Genomic DNA, 6,855 nt, shown 5'->3' on the forward strand with positions numbered 1-6,855 from the left:
GATGATTCCACTGTTGCCTGTTTGGTTTTCTGAATACAATACTGATTGTTTGGCTTTTGTAAAGGTACATTAGTCGCTATTAGCTTGCTTTGATTTGCTTTGGAGTGTGGTTGGTACACCACTGAGGTAGTTTAGCCTTCTCACTCCATGTAGTCTGGAAGCCCTGTCGCTTTTTTGGAAGGCGTTTGGCTGAAGTCCTCCTTAAGAGGCAATGACTGTGTTTGTTTACTTTTGTGCCAAAGACCTCCTTGTTGAGGCATGTTACTTGTTAAGTCCTCCTAAGTGAAGAGGCAATTGACAGATAGAAGGGATTAGCAATCAATCCCCTGTTATTCGTTGAGTCGTTCACTATGCTCGCACTACGTGCTGATGCTCTTGAACATAACCCAAGATCTTGTATAGAGTCAGTCAAGTGGAATAGGGTCCCTCATTCTGGATCCCCACATCTTCTTTATCATAAGCTCACCCAGGCCAGGGTTAAGAGCATGAGGTCTCATCCTCATTTCCATTTCATCAACTTCACCCTAACTCTCAATGTTAGTGGTTAAGAGCTTCAGAACACCCCTATAGTTTTGGCTTGTTTGTCGAGGTTGATATGACCCCTTGACTAAAGCCCAACCAACTTGTCTGAGCCTCTTGTTTGCATATAGAGTGTGATACTTGATTGTTTGCTTGTAAATCTTTCATATGTTTGCTTTTCATGCATGTTTGTTTGTTTGAGGAGTCAGATGTAAGACCATTGATTGGCTTTCTGTTTCCTATCTGTTTTGTGGAGTTGGATATAAGTCCATATATTGGCATTCCGTTTCCGTTTATTTTGTTGTTCAGGAGTTGGATATAAGTCCATATATTGGCATTCCGTTTCCGTTTATTTTGTTGTTCAGGAGTTGGATATAAGTCCATCTATTGGCATTCCGTTTCCGTTTTATTGTTCAGGAGTTAGATGTAAGTCCAGTCGTTGGCATTCTGTTTCCTGTTTGTTGTGTGGAGTTGGATGTAAGACCATTGATTGGAATTCTGTTTCCAGTTTTTGTTGTTCTCTTATGAGACCTGCTTATTGTTTCCCCATAGGATTGCTAGGCTTCGTATAGTCTCTCGTTTGCATGTCAATTAAGGTAGCACGGTTCCTTCGTCTAGGACTTCCTTTTTTGCATGAGCATTCCTAAAACACAAACAAACTCTATCTTCTCTTAAGAACACGTTGACTCCTTCTACTACAGGTGAGTAAGTCTCCAAAGGTCAAGCATCCGGTAGATTGTGTAGTAACGTCGTTCACCTAAAAAACACAAAACAAACAGAAACAGGTTAGCCGAGCTACGGTGCTCTGATTCTCAATCCTTCTTGAGATACGTATGCAGCAGGGTAGGGCCTGTGCGAGCAATAACTCTTTATTTTCCCTACTTTGATTTTCTCTCTTTTGCATTGCATATAGGATTTTTATACACACTTTAGACATAAATAGCAAACGTGGATCCTGTGGAGTACCACAGACGTGAAGGGGTGCGATAACCTTCCCTTCACGTAACCGGCCCCCTTACTCAGTTTTCTTTGGTTCGAGACTTTGTTTTATCCGTTCCCTCTAGGTTATGCAGTACTACCTTTCCCTCCTCTTGGGATAAAAGTACATAGCTGGCGACTCTATCCTTTTCTTCTCGCCACTCCTTTTCGCGTTTGTACCTGGATTCGGGAAATCCTGGGGAGCGACACCCATGATTGATGGTTTTGAGCCATGTCTTCGATGAGGGCACTAGCTTCAGGATAAGGTTTGTTCATCAGAGCACCGCCTGCGGCAGCGTCGATGGTCATCTTTGTGTTATAATGAAGTCCATTATAGAAGGTTTGAATGATTAACCAGTTTTCTAAGCCATGATGTGGGCATGCTCGTAACAACTCTTTATATCTCTCCCAAGCTTCGAACAGCGATTCTCCTTGGTTTTGGGTAAATCTAGTTATATGGTTTCGGAGAACGGCGGTCTTACTCGGGGGAAAATATCTAGCAAGAAAAACTCTCCTAAGGTTATCCCAAGTCGTAATGGAATTGGGTGGAAGGGAATCTAACCATGATAGGGCTTTATCTCTGAGGGAAAAAGGAAATAATCTTAAATGTATTGCCTCAGGAGAAGCTCAATTGGTTTTAAAAGTATCTGCTAATTGAAGAAATATATTTAGATGTTGGTTAGGGTTCTCGGTAGCGAGACCCGCGAATTGTCTCTGTTGCACTAGTTGCAATAGGGACGGTTTAAGTTCAAAATTATTGGCTGGGATGATTGGGTTTACTATACTAGAACTAGGTTCTTCGTTAGATAGTTGAGCGAAGTCCTTAAGAGGTCTTTGGTTTTGATCTTCGGCCATAGCTCTCTTAATTCTATGAAAGAATAAACGTGCGCGAGCGTAACGTTCAGGTTCCGCCAGAGGGTTTACTAAGCTTAAACTTCCGGTACTGCGAGTTCTTTGCATTGACCGGCAGGAAATAACCTAAGTCTAAATGATATAACAACAGGAAAATGAAATATGACGAAATTGGTCCCCGGCAACGGCGCCAAAAACTTGATGCGGTTGTTTTTCGCAAGTATACGAACGCGTCAGAGTAATATAAAAGATTGTCGAATCCACAGAGACCAAGTGTCAAGCTATCGTTATCTGTTGTTATGGTGTTTATCAAAGGAAATCAAAATAGGTGTTTTTGTAGTGTGCAATGGAAAGTAAAGTATTTAAATAGATTTAATTAATAAAGACAGGGTCGAATGTAATCCACGTAACCAATTGATAATCTAAGTACTTGCTAATAGAACTACTTATGGGAAATGTTTCCTACTTCGAAAAGAACTAATTTAACGGGAACTGTCGCTTTCGCGTATTCAGAACCGAGTTGTACTCCCTAATCAAACCCTCTTATTGTCACTTATAAAAAGGCGCGCATTGCGTTAGAGTAGTAAACCTATTTTTAAGAAATATAGTATCTTGACTAAGTTGAAAAGTATTATAACCTAGACTTCTTAACCAAAAGAGGTTCTTACGAACCAGACTCTAAACTTATAAACGCGTCCGAAAATAGTTTTAAAACCTCTTTTCTTCTAAATGTTAAAAACTCCTAATGAACTAGACAAAGCGCTTTCGCTGTTTTTGAAATAGTAAAAAAAACAATTAAGTTTATAAAGACGTTGGACGGCTTTCGATCTTACCAAACGGAATTGAAGTGCGGGAAAACTTAAGTTGAAAGTTAAAATAGCCCTTAAGTGTTTCTACGAACAATTGTACGGATTATCGGTTCAATTACGATCCTTACATTCTAACCTTTTAGATTTAGTTAGACATGGTAAAATAAAAGTGCATTAATTTAAATAAAAGTAGTGCGAGTGCGGAAAGTAAATAAAAGTAGTGCGAGTGCGGGAAATAAATAATTTAAAGCGAGTGCGAGGAAATAAATAATTTAAAGCGAGTGCGAGGAAATAAATAATTTAAAGCGAGTGCGAGGAAATAAATAATTTAAAGCGAGTGCGAGGAAATAAATAAAGTAAAAGCGAGTGCGGGAAATAAATAAAGTAAAAGAGAGTGCGGGAAATAAATAAAGTAAAAGCGAGTGCGGGAATAAATAAAGTAAAGGTGAGTAATAAAAACCTGCTCCAATCGGAGGGTTGAGTAAATTGCAATGCGGAAATGTAAATGGCGGCAGGATTAACTTCCTTCCAAAGTGCTCCAAACTCGATTACAGACTCTATCACAGACTTGATTACACAATTGTGGTAACACTCCAATGCGAAGCGATTACCACTATAAAATACTGAATATATGCCTAAGTGAAACAAAGTTGTTTCTGAGTTTGCCTCTGTTCTAAGTTTGGATGATTGTAAAAGTGAATTCGCGTTTCTATTTATAAGCAAGTAAAAAGATGGAAATGACTTGGATGCCCTTCAACTTGAAAATAGGAGGGAACCGTTTTTCCTCTTGTGGCGTCCGCCACAAGGCCATGGCGTCCGCCACAAGGCCAAAGTGAGGCGCCTTAGTGGAAGTAGTGGGAAAACGTGGGAGTTGAGGGAAGTTGAATTTGACACGTCATGGCTTGGTCTGTGGCGCCCGCCACTGGGTAGGCCATAAGCACAAAATGCTGAATTTTAGGGTTTTTAGTCCTTTTTCACTCCTTTTCTCGATCGGGGCTCCGATTAAAGTAAAAACCTGAAAACAAAGGAAAACACAGTAATAACACAACAAAATGACAATAAAACAACTAGTGTTATCAATGGGCATGATCAGTGATAGAATTGTTACCTCTTGTGGCGATCACGAATGTTGAACGATGACAACGTCTCTACTCAGTCCACACGAACGGATTCCTTCAATCTCAGTGCTAACTGCTATGAATGAAGGCTTTGAGTGAGAGAGAGAGAGAGAGAGGGAAACGAAATTCCAATTAGAGTTACAGTGCTTCTACCCAAGGGTTCTATTTATAAAACCACTTGTGTGGGCTTCAAGCTAAAAAGCCCACTTAAGTGTATTTTGGCCCATATCTCATAATATGCCAAAATCACTTAAGTATTTGGTACCTTACCATATTTCGTATTCTACTTAAGTACATCGTACCTTACGATGTTCTATAATTCACTTAAGGGCACCGTACATTACGGTATTCCTTAGTTACTCTATCTCTCATCAATCTGTCCTTTGTGTGTGACCCTATAGGTTTTCACGGTGTTGGCAATTATATTAAATCACGTATTTAACATAATAAACAGTGAGCGGTATCTAGCAACACATCACTGCTACCCAAGACACGAAAATGTCATGTGATCTGACAAGTCCTTCTGTGATAATAATTATGTGTGTAATTACCCCTTTGTCCTTATGTCTATATTGAACACAAGGCATAGACCGTGTCATCCTTGTCCAGTTCAATATTGGGCCCATAGACATTTATCCTATTACGCAGGATGGGAAAATTCCATCTAGGACACTCATGTCCCTCAACATGCTTTGTGGAGTACCCATCAACTGTCTTTATGGTTATCCAGTTACGGACAACGTTGGATCAGCAATAAAGCACTCGACTCTACATCTAGGGTCCATAGTGGTTTCAGGTCGAAGAGTGGTATACACCATTATCACCATGAGAATAACTTATGACACTTTGCATAACTTTCTATATAGTATTCTCATAGCGGGTCAATCCAGTATAAATATTAATCTTAATATTCATACCTATGTTTAAGACTTGATAACTCTTTATCCATGATCCATGAGATGTGATCATCAGTCTACAAACATAATAGTCTTAATGCTTTAATGTTATCCCACTTTACAATAAAGCTCGACTACGGATACTTTAAGAATAGTGTCCTTATGTTTAATATGATCTCATGATTAAGTCATACTTGATACATTAAACGGACTAGCTATTCTAGGGACTTTATTAAACAAACATAATAAAGAAAAAGCCTTTTTTATTATTAATAAATAATTCGATACAAGTACCAAAAGTATTGGCCTCTAGAGCTTACACCAACAATATCCCACTAGAACTAGAGCCAATCAGGCATACCCCTAATGCCCATTGATCTAGTATGACCATCATGCTTCTGTTGCACAAGAGGCTATGTCAGTAGGTCAGCAATATTGTCAAGTGCAGGTACTCTACATATTTTCACATCTCCTCTATCTATTATCTCTCTAATGAGATGATAACACCTAAGTATGTGTTTGGATCGTTGGTGAGATCTAGGCTCCTTAGCTTGTGTGATAGCACCATCGTTATCACAATAGAGACCAATGGGATCCACAATGATAGGAACTATGTCAAGTTCACTAATGAACTTTTTGATCCAAACAGCTTCCTTTGCTGCACTTAAGGCAGCAATATACTCGGCCTCGGTTGTAGAATCAACAACTGTATCTTGCTTTGAACTTTTCTAGCTCACAGTGCCACCATTTAAGCAAAACACATAACCATTGGAACCATTCATATTAAAGCGTCTCAGCACTTTGTCTATGTACTCTGACTTAGGCCAAACATTTTGTGATCTATCTCTATAGATTCTGATTCCTAATTTATAGGCTGCTTCACCTAGGTCCTTCATAGAAAAGCATTTCCCCAACCAAGACTTTACTTGTTGCAGGGTAGAGATATCATTTCCAATGAGTAATATGTCATCTACATATAATACCAGGAACATGATCATGCTCCCACTAACCTTCTTGTAGACACAAGGCTCATCTTCGTTCTTAATGAATCCATATTGTTTTACTGTTTCATCAAAACGAAGATTCCATGAGTAGGTTACAGGCTCATCTTGATCCATGAGTAATACATCACCTTGATCTGTTATGATATATCCATATCTCTCAGGTAGGTGACGTATCCTGCTTGACCTACGCTGGTCTTGTTCTACTTGAGCAGGTTGCTCTTACACAACTATTTATGTTTCCTGCTCTAATTCCTCCATAGGTGTATCAATGCTTTGTGATTCTTGAATTTCTTCAAGCTCTACTTTCCTCCCAGTGATTCCTCTGGAAATAAAATCCTTTTCTAGGAAAACTCCAGTTCGAGCGACAAACACTTTTCCCTCTGAAGGATTGTAGAAGTAATACCCTCTTGTTTCTTTAGGATACCCCACAAATAAGCATTTGTCAGATTTGGGCTCAAGCTTAGTTGAAATTTGTCGTTTCACATAAACTTCGCAACCCCAAATCTTCATGTAAGACATATGTGGTTCTTACCACTCCATATCTCATATGGTGTCTTTTCAACCTTTTTGGATGGAACACGATTAAGTGTGTAAGCTGCTGTCAATAGTGCATGTCCCCAAAAGGAGTTTGGAAGATCGGCGTGACTCATCATGGATCGGACCATGTCTAACAGGGTTC

The 6,855-nt window shown here is 39.4% G+C and overlaps 1 non-coding gene across 1 annotated transcript; it reads left to right on the plus strand.

The window, feature by feature from the left end:
- Positions 1–1,861: 1,861 nt before the first annotated feature.
- Positions 1,862–1,968, plus strand: LOC127090223 (small nucleolar RNA R71). The gene has a single exon (XR_007791750.1). It is a non-coding gene; the product is annotated as a small nucleolar RNA R71 (small nucleolar RNA).
- Positions 1,969–6,855: the final 4,887 nt, after the last annotated feature.

Source organism: Lathyrus oleraceus, chromosome 5 (genome assembly GCF_024323335.1).
Source record: "Lathyrus oleraceus cultivar Zhongwan6 chromosome 5, CAAS_Psat_ZW6_1.0, whole genome shotgun sequence".
NCBI classification, from domain to species: domain Eukaryota; kingdom Viridiplantae; phylum Streptophyta; class Magnoliopsida; order Fabales; family Fabaceae; genus Lathyrus; species Lathyrus oleraceus.